Genomic DNA, 12,247 nt, shown 5'->3' on the forward strand with positions numbered 1-12,247 from the left:
GTATCATAATCAGAATCTATATGTGCAATAACTTTTTAATATAAACAAGATTCTTATTGCAAGTTATACAGACATATAAACAATAAAGAACACAAGTTACTTTGATAAGGTGATGGGATGTGTGAATTTTTTCTTGAATTTCATTTTTTTTTTGGCTGCACTGACTCTTCGTTGCTGTGCACAGGCTTTTCTCTAGTTGCGGTGAGCAGGGGCTACTCTTTGTTGCAGTGCGCGGGCTTCTCATTGCGGTGGCTTCTCTAGTTGCAGAGCACGGGTTCTAGGAGTGAGGGCTTCAGTAGTTGCAGCATGCGAGCTCAGCAGTTGCAGCACTCGTGCCCTAGAGCACGTGGGCTTCAGTAGTTGTGACACATGGACTCAGTAGTTGTGGCACGCGGGCTTAGTTGCTCCGCGGCATGTGGGATTTTCCCAAACCAGGGATCGAACCCTTGTCCTCTGCATTGGCAGGTAGATTCTTAACCACGGCGCCACCAGGGAAGTCCTTGAATTTCGTTAAATATTTTTAAAAACTTTAAATTAATCAACATCTATGTAAATTTGTACATTTAAAACTTACCAGGAAAATAGTTTATTTTTATTTATTTATTTTTTTTGGCAGTACGCAGGCTTCTCACTGTTGTGGCCTCTCCCGTTGCGGAGAACAGGCTCCGGACACGCAGGCTCAGCGGCCATGGCTCACGGGCCCAGACACTCTGTGGCATGTGGGATCTTCCCGGACCAGGGTATGAACCCCTGTCCCCTGGATCGGCAGGTGGACTCTCAACCACTGCGCCACCAGGGAAGCCCAGGAAAATAGTTTTTTAAATTGAGGTTTCCTATAATAGTTCTTTCAAAGAACTAGCCTTATTAATCAGCCTTTTTACTTTTTCTAAGAAAAACTGTTCTTCAGCATATCTATTTCACAGCCATACTGTCACTGTGACAATGGCACTTTCTAACATAAATCAGAGAAAAATTACATGAAGAACTTCATTTAGGAATTTTCTAACGAATAAAGTGAAATCAAAGCATGTGTCTATTTGATCACAGAGGGTGAGTTCTCTTACTCTTCAGCAAGAGAGACATAGGGCAGGACATTCATTCATGTGAGACCACCCTTAAGGTGCAGTGGACAGCTTCAAGCTGCATGCACTGAGGAATCCCTCTGCTGGTTTGAAATACCTGCACTTTTTTTTTTTGTACTAAGTAACTGAACTCGAAGAGGCTATGTCAAGAAGCAGACCAACAAGACCAAGATGGCTGACTCTGAGCAAAGGTACCAGGGCCAAATGCAAAGCCAAAGGCTGGCACTAACTGGTAGTCACGTGATGAGTCATTACAAGACCCCACATATTCAGCATCAAAGTGAATGCAGACGCACGGGAGTCCTAGGTAAATACACAGACAGTAGTTCCATTACCGTGATCATCTTCACCTGCCTCCTCATTTGCCATACAGTACGCATATATGTTTTTTCTGTTTTATACGGAGACCTCTCAACTGTGAATTATCATGACCTTTTTTGCATAATGCAGTGCTCAAATTTTCTTTTTTTGGCAATTGACTAGTTTTCACAGGCCTATCTTATAAGGATTAGATGGCAACAATACGTCAACGTTAATTTTCTGATGTTAATGCACATATTGTAGTTATGGAGGAGAGCGTCCATGTATTTGAGGATGATGAAGCTCTATGTTTGCAACTTACTTTCCAAACTTCAGGATACAAAAGACAGCTGGTCCTGTACTTAAAACTTTTCTGTAAGTTTGAAATTTTTTTCAAGTTTTTATGAAATTAAAATTGAAAATTTCAAAAACAACAACAAAAAAGTAAGAGGTAGCAAGTTCAAACTTCCTCAGGAGAAAGAAAAGGACAAGAATCTAACAAATCCCACTATAAGTAAGAGGAGACCAGTTTCTGAGCAGGGGAACTGCTCCTCAACTGGGGGAGAAGGGAAGTTCTCTATATTATAATAGGTGGGAGATACATTTGTTAGTCTAAGAATACCCTGCAGAATGAGAAAACACTCATTACATCACTTCTTTGACAATCCAAGATGTTATTCAATCAAATCAGTCAGAACAAACTGAGTCATAACCAGACTCCTAAACCATCTTGATCAAAACATTTTTAAAGCTTTCTGGCCTTACTTCAGAGAAACGTAATAGCAAAAAGGTTGCATGCTTCTGCCCAAAGCTATTTAGTTGTAGGAAAGAGAGAAGAGAAGAAAAACCTCTGGCTGAATACATATGGTTACAATACATAAATAGAAGGTTCACTGAATTACTTCATTAAGGGGGGGAAATTTTCCCTTTTATCAAATTCTTTTTATTCCTTTGGAAAGAAAAAATAAATAATGCTTATTTAATAATTAAAAGCCAAAAGCAACATCCCAACATTTACTTTTATGAAGTCTTAATTACATGCAAGACATCTGATTTTCAAACAAAACTCACGCTGTTTGCTGCACTTACTGCATCTAGCTAAAACGTATTAATCAGTGCTCAGTAAATACTTCCTCATTTATTAATAAACAGATTTATTATGTATTTCAGATACTCTCAGATACTTTTAGATGACCTCAGAGTGTCTCTGGTACTCTCAGATACTCTCCAAAATGTCAGAGACCACCGGAGAGAGCAGAGAATGAACATTTACTTGAATCTGATACCATAAATAAGCCCCTGTACAAGTACAGCCATGCTTTATAGAACTCGAATAGGCCATGTGTATGATAAAGATTAAAAACAGAATTCTAACCTATTTTCACTCCTGCACAGAATATACTTCTTCCTACCTTAAATATGACAACCACCTAAAGATTCACCTACCAATAAAACCAAGAACATCAAATTAACTTGTCTATTTCCTCTACTGAATTCAAAGTACTCTCTTATTTGCTAACTCACCCCAAATACAGGAACTTATTTACAATTCATCTCTAGGTTTTTCAGAGCAGGATTATTTCTAGTGACTCATTCTGGAATAATCCCATTATAGTCAAATGAACTGGAGTCCTTTACAAGAAAAAGAGTACTGATAGGTGAAGTGGCCTGCCTGCTGTTCTAGGTCAACCTCCAACAAGCAAGTCATTTAAACACAAAGGCACTCATCTACGAAATGATTTTCTAAATGATCTTTTGCACTCCAAACACTCTGAGTATATGGCTTTATCAAAAGAGTATTTTGTTTAATTTCAAGCATCTGAGGAGGTTGCTAGTTTCAGGTACCATTAGCCGAACACAAGCATCAGGTTCATTCCTCAGGGGCAAACTGTACCAAAGCGGTCTGGAAGACAACGGCAGGACATGAAGTCCTAGGAGAATGGGACTGAATGAACAGCAAGCCCGAGCCCCTGCCGTGTATACGTGTGTGTGTGTGAACGTGGACAGAAACAGTAGCGCAGAGACAAACTGGCACTTTGTAAGCTTTCACACACCCCCAGAAATTGAGGTAAATGACCTCTAAAGCAGTGTCCTACCCTTTCACTTCCCATTTTCTCTCTCCAGTTTCTAAATTTCATGTATTTCACACCTGAAAGTCATGGGCACTTGGTCATAAGTTAAAACTGGTATGAGAAGTTGCCTTTAAGGGAAAATGGTAACATCAAAAATGGAGAGAGAGAGAGAGAAGTGAATATACCCTAGACCAATCATTAAGAGTTGAAAGCAAGCAGAGTGTACATAGGAGGGTGACAGAAGAAATGTGGATAAACGGGAAAGACAATGAGTAAAGAGTCAGGAAGAGTCTAGAGCTCAGTCAGGAGGTGGGGGGACAGCCAAGTCACAGAAAATCCAGGTATGATAACTGCTGGGAGACACCAAAGATGACCTCATGATGTATAAACTACTGTGATATGAAACTGTTTTCAAGTTTTAAGACTCCCTTTTAATGTCTTTTTCTCCCCAAACTCCATCGCAAAGCATTTATACTTTGAGTGTCCTTTGAGACAACGTGCTTGTGCATATAGATTCTCTAACCCCAAACAATAACGACTCTCCAGCCTTCCAGGAGCCACTGTACCAGAGGTCAGGAGATACCTCTAAGGAATGGGGAATAAAAGATACCTCTAAGGAATGGGGAATGAAACCCTGGAAAACAATGATGGGTCCTCTCTTTTCAATGCTCTGTTTTCAGTACCGAAAGAACTTCCCCTCCAAAAAACTAGAGAAGATCAAGGCTACATTTTAAAATTAGCACATGGAGAATGACTTAGTATAGAAGGACGATTCTGAACAAGGTCTGGTATGATTTAGACTTTATTTATGTGCTCGTATCTAAAAGTATGGCACACATATCTTCAAAAGAACAGAGCTAGTCCCTAAGGACCTACACTTTCACTGAAGGCTATTCTTTCTTGCTTGCATGATATCAAAGTGTTTATCCACTTTCTGAAGAGCCAAGTAGAAATTAGCTGATAATCTAAAAGGTATGATTGATCATATGCCAAATCACCTTGCTTTTTTGTGCAATGTGAGTGTGTGTGTGTGTGTGTGTGTGTGTGTGTAGGAGGGTGGGATTTATTATAAAAATACGTACTTAATCAAATATATCCAACAGTTGGGCTGAACTGCTCTCTTTGACAGGAGTCTGCAGTCATTCCGCCATGATTCAGAGTGGTGAAGCTAACTGCCATCTCAAGCTCCCAAGTCCAAGAAAACTTCTAATAGGAACAAGGGGAATGAGAATCAAAACCTATTAACAACCTACTAAGTTGTTAAACCTATTGTTAATTCAGTTTTACCTTGTGTATTGGGAATTGCAGGGAATCAGAGAGATTAAAAAAATGGCTTGCCCAGGCTTCCCTGGTGGCGCAGTGGTTAAGAATCCGCCTGCCAATGCAGGGGACACGGGTTTGAGCCCTTGTCCAGGAAGATCCCACATGCCGCGGAGCAACAAAGCCCATGCGCCACAACTACTGAGCCTGCACTCTAGAGCCCGTGAGCCACAACTACTGAAGCCCGTGCACCTAGAGCCCGTGAGCCACAACTACTGAAGCCCGTGCACCTAGAGCCCATGCTCCGCATCAAGAGAAGCCACCACAATGAGAAGCCCGCGCACTGCAACAAAGAGTAGCCCCTGCTCACCGCAACTAGAAAAAGCCCGTGCACAGCAGCAAAGACCCAACTCAGCCATTCATTCATTCATTCATTCATTTTTTTAAAAATGGCTTGCCCAAAGTTTAAAGCTATGAAATAGGTGAGCCTGTCTGATTCCAAACACTAAGTTGACAGCTTCATTAAAACCTTACCTCCTAAGTGGAAATTATCAGAGCTGTGAAAATAAAAAGCAGCTTCTCACTGGAAAAATACTGAGAACTCTAATTAACTGGGTTTTTCCCCACCTAATCACATAATATGGGAGTCAGGGTGTGGCCTGGCCAAGAAGATCTTTAATCACTACTTCCTGTTCCAAAGACTTTTATGTGTTGGCTGGTAGGAGCTGCGTCTACTAAAGGGGGCTGGGAGAGCCTAGATGTCTTTTTTATGATTCCAGACAGAAGAGATGAACATAAAGAGGGAGGCTTCAAGGAAGCCCACACAAGGATCTTGGAACATTCCCCTTAGTCACACCTTAGCAGTTCTTAAACCATTTCGTTTCAGGACCTCTTTATATTTATTTTTTTTATTAATTTTTATTGGAGTATAGTTGCTTTACAATGTTGTAGGACCTCTTTAAACTCTTATAAATTATTGAGGGACTCTAAAGAGCTTTTGTTTGTGTGGGCTATCATCTATCAATATTTATCATATTAGAAATTAAAACTGAATAAAATTTAAATATTAATCCATTCTAAAAGAAAATAATGAATCTATTACATTAACATACATAATATGTTTCATGAAAAATAACTATATCTACCCCCCCCCCAAAAAAAAGTCTTGAAAAGATTGGCAATGTCTTGGGAATTCCCTGGACGTCCAGTGGTTAAGACTCGAGCTTCCACGGCTGGGGGCCCGCGTTCAATTCCTGGTCAGGGAATTAAGATCCTGCAAGCTGAGTGGCACAAAGAAAAAAGTAAAAAAAAAAAACAAAAAAAAAACTGTCAATGTGTTACATTTTTGCAACTGTCTTTAATGTCTGGCTTAATAGATGACAGCTATTCTGTCATCTATTCTCATACTGTCTTCTGTAGTCAATCTGTTACAATATGATGTTTTGGTTGAAATTTATGAAGAAAATTTGGCCTCATACAGATAGGTAGTTGGAAAAGGGAGAAGTATGTTAACAGCTTTTTCAGTTAATTGTGCACATTATCCTTTGATACTACATCAAAATTCAAAATGTGGTGGCTTCTTAGAGTTACCTGCAATGTGGAATTTGAAATCCTATCAATGAATGTTTCCCTGTTACATTAAATACCCTGTTACAGTAAAATCCACTGGTCTAAAAAAAAAACAAAAAACAAAAAACTACTCACTGATGTATCTTGAACCCTGAATGGACCTTTTACCCATGCTTGATTTTTCACATCATGCATTAGTCATTTGGAAAATGTGCAGATTTACAAATGTTGACATATTTCATATAATATTAAAAATTGTATGCATTAATATCACCAATGATCTCACAAGAAAACTCTCAGCCCAGTACTTGAAGTATTGGAAAGCTGTCAAATTCATAACTGCATATAAAAGATTTCCAAAAGTCTCATTTTTTTTCTTAAAAGCTCAAAATTTCATCACTGGTAAGAAATACTGTCAATTATTTTCCTAGAAGTGATGAGCTCACTTCATTTATTTTTAAGAAAATTTCTGCCAAATACCCAAGTATGAATACGCATAGTCTGTCAATAGTTCTTCTTAGTAAAAACACTGTTTCCTAGGAAAAGCAACTCGCTTAGCTTTTCTTGAGACAACCACTGTACTTCAGCACGCAGCACAAGCGTTTCGCAAGTACTTCCCAGTTCATCACGTAGAATATTAAAAAGCATGCTGTCAAGGGTGAAGACTTAATAAAATAATATTTACCGCTTTATCAAAGACATTCATAAACAAAACTGTCTTGGGACTTCCCTGGTGGTTCAGTGGTTAAGAATCCGCCTTCCGATGTAGGGAAACATGGGTCAATCCCTGGTTGGGGTACTGAGATCCCACATGCCACGGGGCAACTAAGCCCGCATGCCGCAACTATTGAACCCACGCACTCTAGAGCCAGCGTGCGACAACTAGAGAGCCCGCATGCCACAACTACTGAGCCCATGCACTCTGGAGCCGTGCACCACAGCTAGAGAGAAGCCCACATACCACAACAAAAGATCCTGAGTGCCACAACGAAGATACCACGCGTTGCAACTAAGAGACCCAACACAACCAAAAAATAAATAAATTTAAAAAACCCAAAAAACAAAACTGTCTTTTCTTTTTTTTAAGCTACAAACTCGTGGTGGTGGAGCACAGGATGACTACCAGCACAGTATGGTGTCCTGACCTTGATTCCGGTTAAGGGGCCAACAGTTTGACCCCCCATTGCTTCTAGTGATTCAGTATCAACACAGTGACAAGATAAATAGTATCTCAATATTGTTGTGAAGACAGTTGTGACCTTGGACACTCCGAAAGGGCTGAGGAGCCTCGGGGCTCCACAATCACCCCCTGAGAACTGCTGCCTGAGAACTGGGAGATGCACAATCTCTCGTGCCTTCCCCAGACGCCGCCCACCTCCAACCTTCTCCCACAACTTCTCAGGGGACCCTGCTTAGTATTTAAGGCAATACTTAGAAGTTCTCCTTTATTATCTTTTCTTAAAAGATTAGGAAATGAGAAAAGTCAGTCTGTTTACAGTCTGCAAGTATCATAAGAGTGCAAAGAATATTTATTAAAACTTAAATGAATGCTTTAAATTCCCAGTATTATCCTTTCTAAAAAAGTTAAAATAGTTAAGTCTAATAATAATTACACCTACTTTCCTGAGCACTCTCAGTCAGATGCAAAGCATCTGTTCCTCAGCCAGCTCAATTCCACCTGGCCCTCGTCTGCAGCCCTCAGTAACACTCACCTCTAAGGTTCCTTCTGGCACCCAGTCCCCTGTTAAACCACAACACTGGCCTCCAGGCCTTGGTAAATGCCCTTTTAGTCTCTGTTCTGTTTGTACTTGGATGTAAGACAGGAAAATATCTGGAGCTACAAAAGATGAACAACCTGCCTCTGTCAGGGGCAGTCTCTTCCAAACGCACCCATAATCACCACCCTCACCAGACCCTGAATTTCTGCAGGCTGGGCTGAAGAGCCATATATATATATATATATATATATATATATTACATATATATATATTTTTTTTACTTTTGTCTGCATTGGGTCTTTGTTGCTGCGTGCAGGCTTCCTCTAGTTGCGGCAAGCAGGGGCTACTCTTGGTTGCGGTGCGCGGGCTTCGCATTGTGGTGGCTTCTCTTGTTGTGGAGCATGGGCTCTAAGCGTGCGGGCTTCAGTAGTTGTGGCTCGTGGGCTCTAGAGCACAGGCTCAGTAGTTGTGGCACACGGGCTTACTTGATCCACAGCATGTGGGATCTTCCCGGACCAGGGCTCGAACCCGTGTCCCCTGCATTGGCAGGTGGATTCTTAACCACTGCGCCACCGGGGAAGTCCCATGGAGAGCTATATTTTAACAAGCACCTTGGAAGTGGTTCATATGTTCAGGCAAGTTTGAGAAATGTTGTATAAGGCTCATAAGATGTACACAGGGTGCTGTCCCAGGAAACACCAATGTGTCAGTTCAATCAACACAATCTGACTGTCAAAGACCTTCAGTGTGCCCCTACTGGAATCTGACTGAAGTTAGCATTTAGTGCCTTTAGAAGTGTGCTTTAAGTGGGTGTACTTTATTCCATTCCACTAGTAAGTTTCTCTGCTGTTACTGAGTTTTCACTGTTCTGTAACTTTCTAGGTTTTCAAAATATTTTTTTAACTATTAACAATATTTTATGTTGTTTATCGCTTCTCCCTTCTTTTATCTCACTTATTTATGAACTAATTGTTGCCTATATTTTTACTAATCTATCATCACGAAACTCACATCCTGGTTCAGCCCATCAACCTCTGTCCAGGCATCCCCCTTTCTTGGCCTTAGCAGAAGCCAGTTTCACTCTCCCAGGTGCACGTTCTTTTCCCACATGGGACTGCATCCTGATATTGTGTACAATCCATTTCCTCCTCTTTTCACCTAAATTGTAGGCATTCAGACGCTGAGTTCTGCAACCAAACCTTCCTCACAAAAGCCTCTATTCATTTCTTCCTGCCTATGCTGGTTCAACCCCTTTCCCCCAGATGATGCCAAGTCTTCCACTGATATCTTCTTTCTCAGAGCTTCCTGAGAATACAGCATGGTGAATCAAAGCATGGACTTCAGGGGCTTCCCTGGTGGTTCAGTGGTTAAGAATCTGCCTGCCAATGCAGGGGACACGGGTTCGAGCCCTGATCCAGGAAGATTCCACGTGCTGTGGAACAACTAAGCCCGTGCACCACAACTACTAAGCCTGCACTCTAGAGCCCACGAGCCACAACTACTGAGCCCAGGCACCACAACTACTGAAGCCCGTGTGCCTAGAGCCCGTGCACTGCAACAAGAGAAGCCACCGCAATGAGAAGCCCATGCAGTGCAACGAAAAGTAGCCCCCGCTCGCCACAAGTAGAGAAAGCCCACGCACAGCAACAAAGACCCAACTCAGTCAAAAATAAATAAATTTTTAAAAAAAAAAAAAGCATGGACTTCGAAATCCAAGACAGACCTGGTGTAAATTCAATTAGACCTTGGGTGAGTCACTTATATTTTCTGTGCTTCAGTTTCTTCACCAGTAAAAATATAAATAGTGCCTACTTCCTAGGATTATTTAGAACCTGGCACATGAGTATCCAGTAAACGGTAGTAACTGTACACACTTCTGAATAAACAGTAGTAACTATAATGACTCCAAAAAAAAAAGCATAGCTACAGTCACAGGAGCAAGTTCTAGTATACTTTTCAATAACTTTCAAGCGCTACATGTGGTTATTAATGCAGGTGAAGTACAGAGTTAGAACAGAAGACATGATTTCATATCTCAGATATGTGAAAAACTCAATGGCGGGACCCAGCACACTAAACGTGAAGCATTGTAATTATCCCAATGTTTTTAGATTTTCTAAATCTAAAGCATTCTATTCTAGGTAATAATGATTGCTTTTAGTGAGTTATGAAGGATTGGGCAGTTTTCTTTTCCTGTACCTCCTTTAAAGTCAGGATAATAGAAACAGTCAACATTTACTGAGGGTTTACTATGTGCCAGGCGCTATTTGGAGTGTTTCACAAATATTAAGTCATTTAACCCCTCAGTATCTGAATGAGGTGGGCATTACCGCTCTCTCCATTCTCCAGGTAAGGGAAGTGAAGCATAAGAGGTTAGGGTGCTTAGCCTTGGCCACAGTACGTGACATCTCTTCCTCTTGGATTGTGAGGTCTATGGACAATAAAATCTGGTGCTTTTCTGACAACAGACATTCTGACACTGAAGCAGGCAGAGAAAAGCAGAGATGAGAAAAGACAGAAAGACCGGATGAGCTCTTCGAGCCTTGAATCCAGCTAACTATGGGATCGGAATACCCCTAGACTTCCCAGTTATTATAACAGTCAACCAATTTCCTTTTTTACAGACAGTTTGAATTGGGTTTCTGTCCCTTACAACTAAAAGTTTCCTACTGAGACCTGTCCTTGAATTGTACTAAAGTAGAAGTATAAAAAGTCTCAAAAAGCTCTAAACTTCAATCTGTCCATTACAAGCACCTTATATTTAGAAAAGGATATTTAAAGTATAAAAATCAAATGCAACTTCTCAAATTTTGAAGCCATACCCCCTCGTGGGGTAAGCCAAATACAGCCAAGGTCAGCTTGAATTACTACATCACGTGCTCCCCTGCGCCTCCTGTAATCCATAATGACAGCCATATATTCCACTCCCGCAAATAGCTGCACATCAAGGTCAATGCCAAGCCTGCCAAATATAATTCATGTGGATGTACTTTCATGAAGAAGATATGTGAAAATGTAATAGAGCAGGTGCATATTATGAGACACCAAAACTTCAGAGAGCAGTCTGCAATGCAGAACAAATGACCAGCTTGTAATACAGAGAAAAAGCTTTGTTTTATGGTATGTTGAGAAATACTGTGAACATATTTCGAGATAATTAAGTAGCTAATTCATGAACTCCGGTCTCTTATCATTTTTTTTTAACATCTTTTTTTTTGGGGGGGAGTGGGGGGCACGTGGGCCTCTCACTGTTGTGGCCTCTCCCATTGCAGAGCACAGGCTCCGGACGCGCAGCCTCAGCGGCCATGGCTCACGGGCCTAGCTGCTCCGCAGCACGTGGGGTCTTCCTGGACCGGGGCACAAACCCGTGTCTCCTGCATCAGCAGGCGGACTCGCAACCACTGCACCACCAGGAAAGCCCAATATCTTTATTGGAGTATACTTGCTTTACAATTCTTATCACTTCTTCTAATGACCTCAAAGGGTAGCAATTTATGCATGCAGTTCATCATTTTTTAGGAAATCCTGTAAGAAAAAACTGCAATTCCTTTACCTCTTTCCCCTTAAAAAAAATACAACCAACCAAAGTGTGAATTACTACCCGCTAAGACCTCTACGTTGCCCTCAGTGTGATCACAGTGATTGCTCTGTTCCTGTTAGCTTTGGCACTCGACTGAAGATTTGGACTGTAGGATATTACAAAGGCTGGTCTCTACTGCTCTCAGATTGCTAAATTGCCAGATGAAAATATAATCTTTAATTTAGCTAACTCTCAATTATTCCTGCTAATAAGTAGGTAATTAAAAATTAAACATAAAGAAGCAAAGGACTTACAAAAACAAACCCAAAATGTTTAAGAAAATGGTAATATGAACACAAATTTCGATAGCTACCTTAAAAGTGAATGGATTAAATGCTCCAACCAAAAGACACACGCTTGCTGAATGGATACAAAAATAAGACCCATGTATATGCTGTCTACAAGAGACCCACTTCAGACCTAAGGACACATACAGACTGAAAGTGAGGGGATGGAAAAAGATATTCCATGCAAACGGAAATCAAAAGAAAGCTGGAGTGGCAATACTTACATCAGATAAAACAGACTTTAAAATAATGTTACAAGAGACAAGGAAGGACACTACATAATGATCAAGGGATCCACCCAAGAAGATAAAACAATTATAAATATATATGCACCTAACACAGCAGAACCTCAATACATAAGGAAATTGCTAACAGCTAT

General features: G+C 40.8%; 1 protein-coding gene across 2 annotated transcripts in view; it reads right to left on the bottom strand.

The window, feature by feature from the left end:
- TTC27 (tetratricopeptide repeat domain 27) overlaps nt 1-12,247 on the bottom strand; it is a 174,434-nt gene that overhangs the window by 78,100 nt on the left and 84,087 nt on the right. The gene's annotated exons all lie outside the window — the stretch shown is intronic.

This window comes from Globicephala melas, chromosome 12, assembly GCF_963455315.2.
Source record: "Globicephala melas chromosome 12, mGloMel1.2, whole genome shotgun sequence".
Lineage (NCBI taxonomy): Eukaryota > Metazoa > Chordata > Mammalia > Artiodactyla > Delphinidae > Globicephala > Globicephala melas.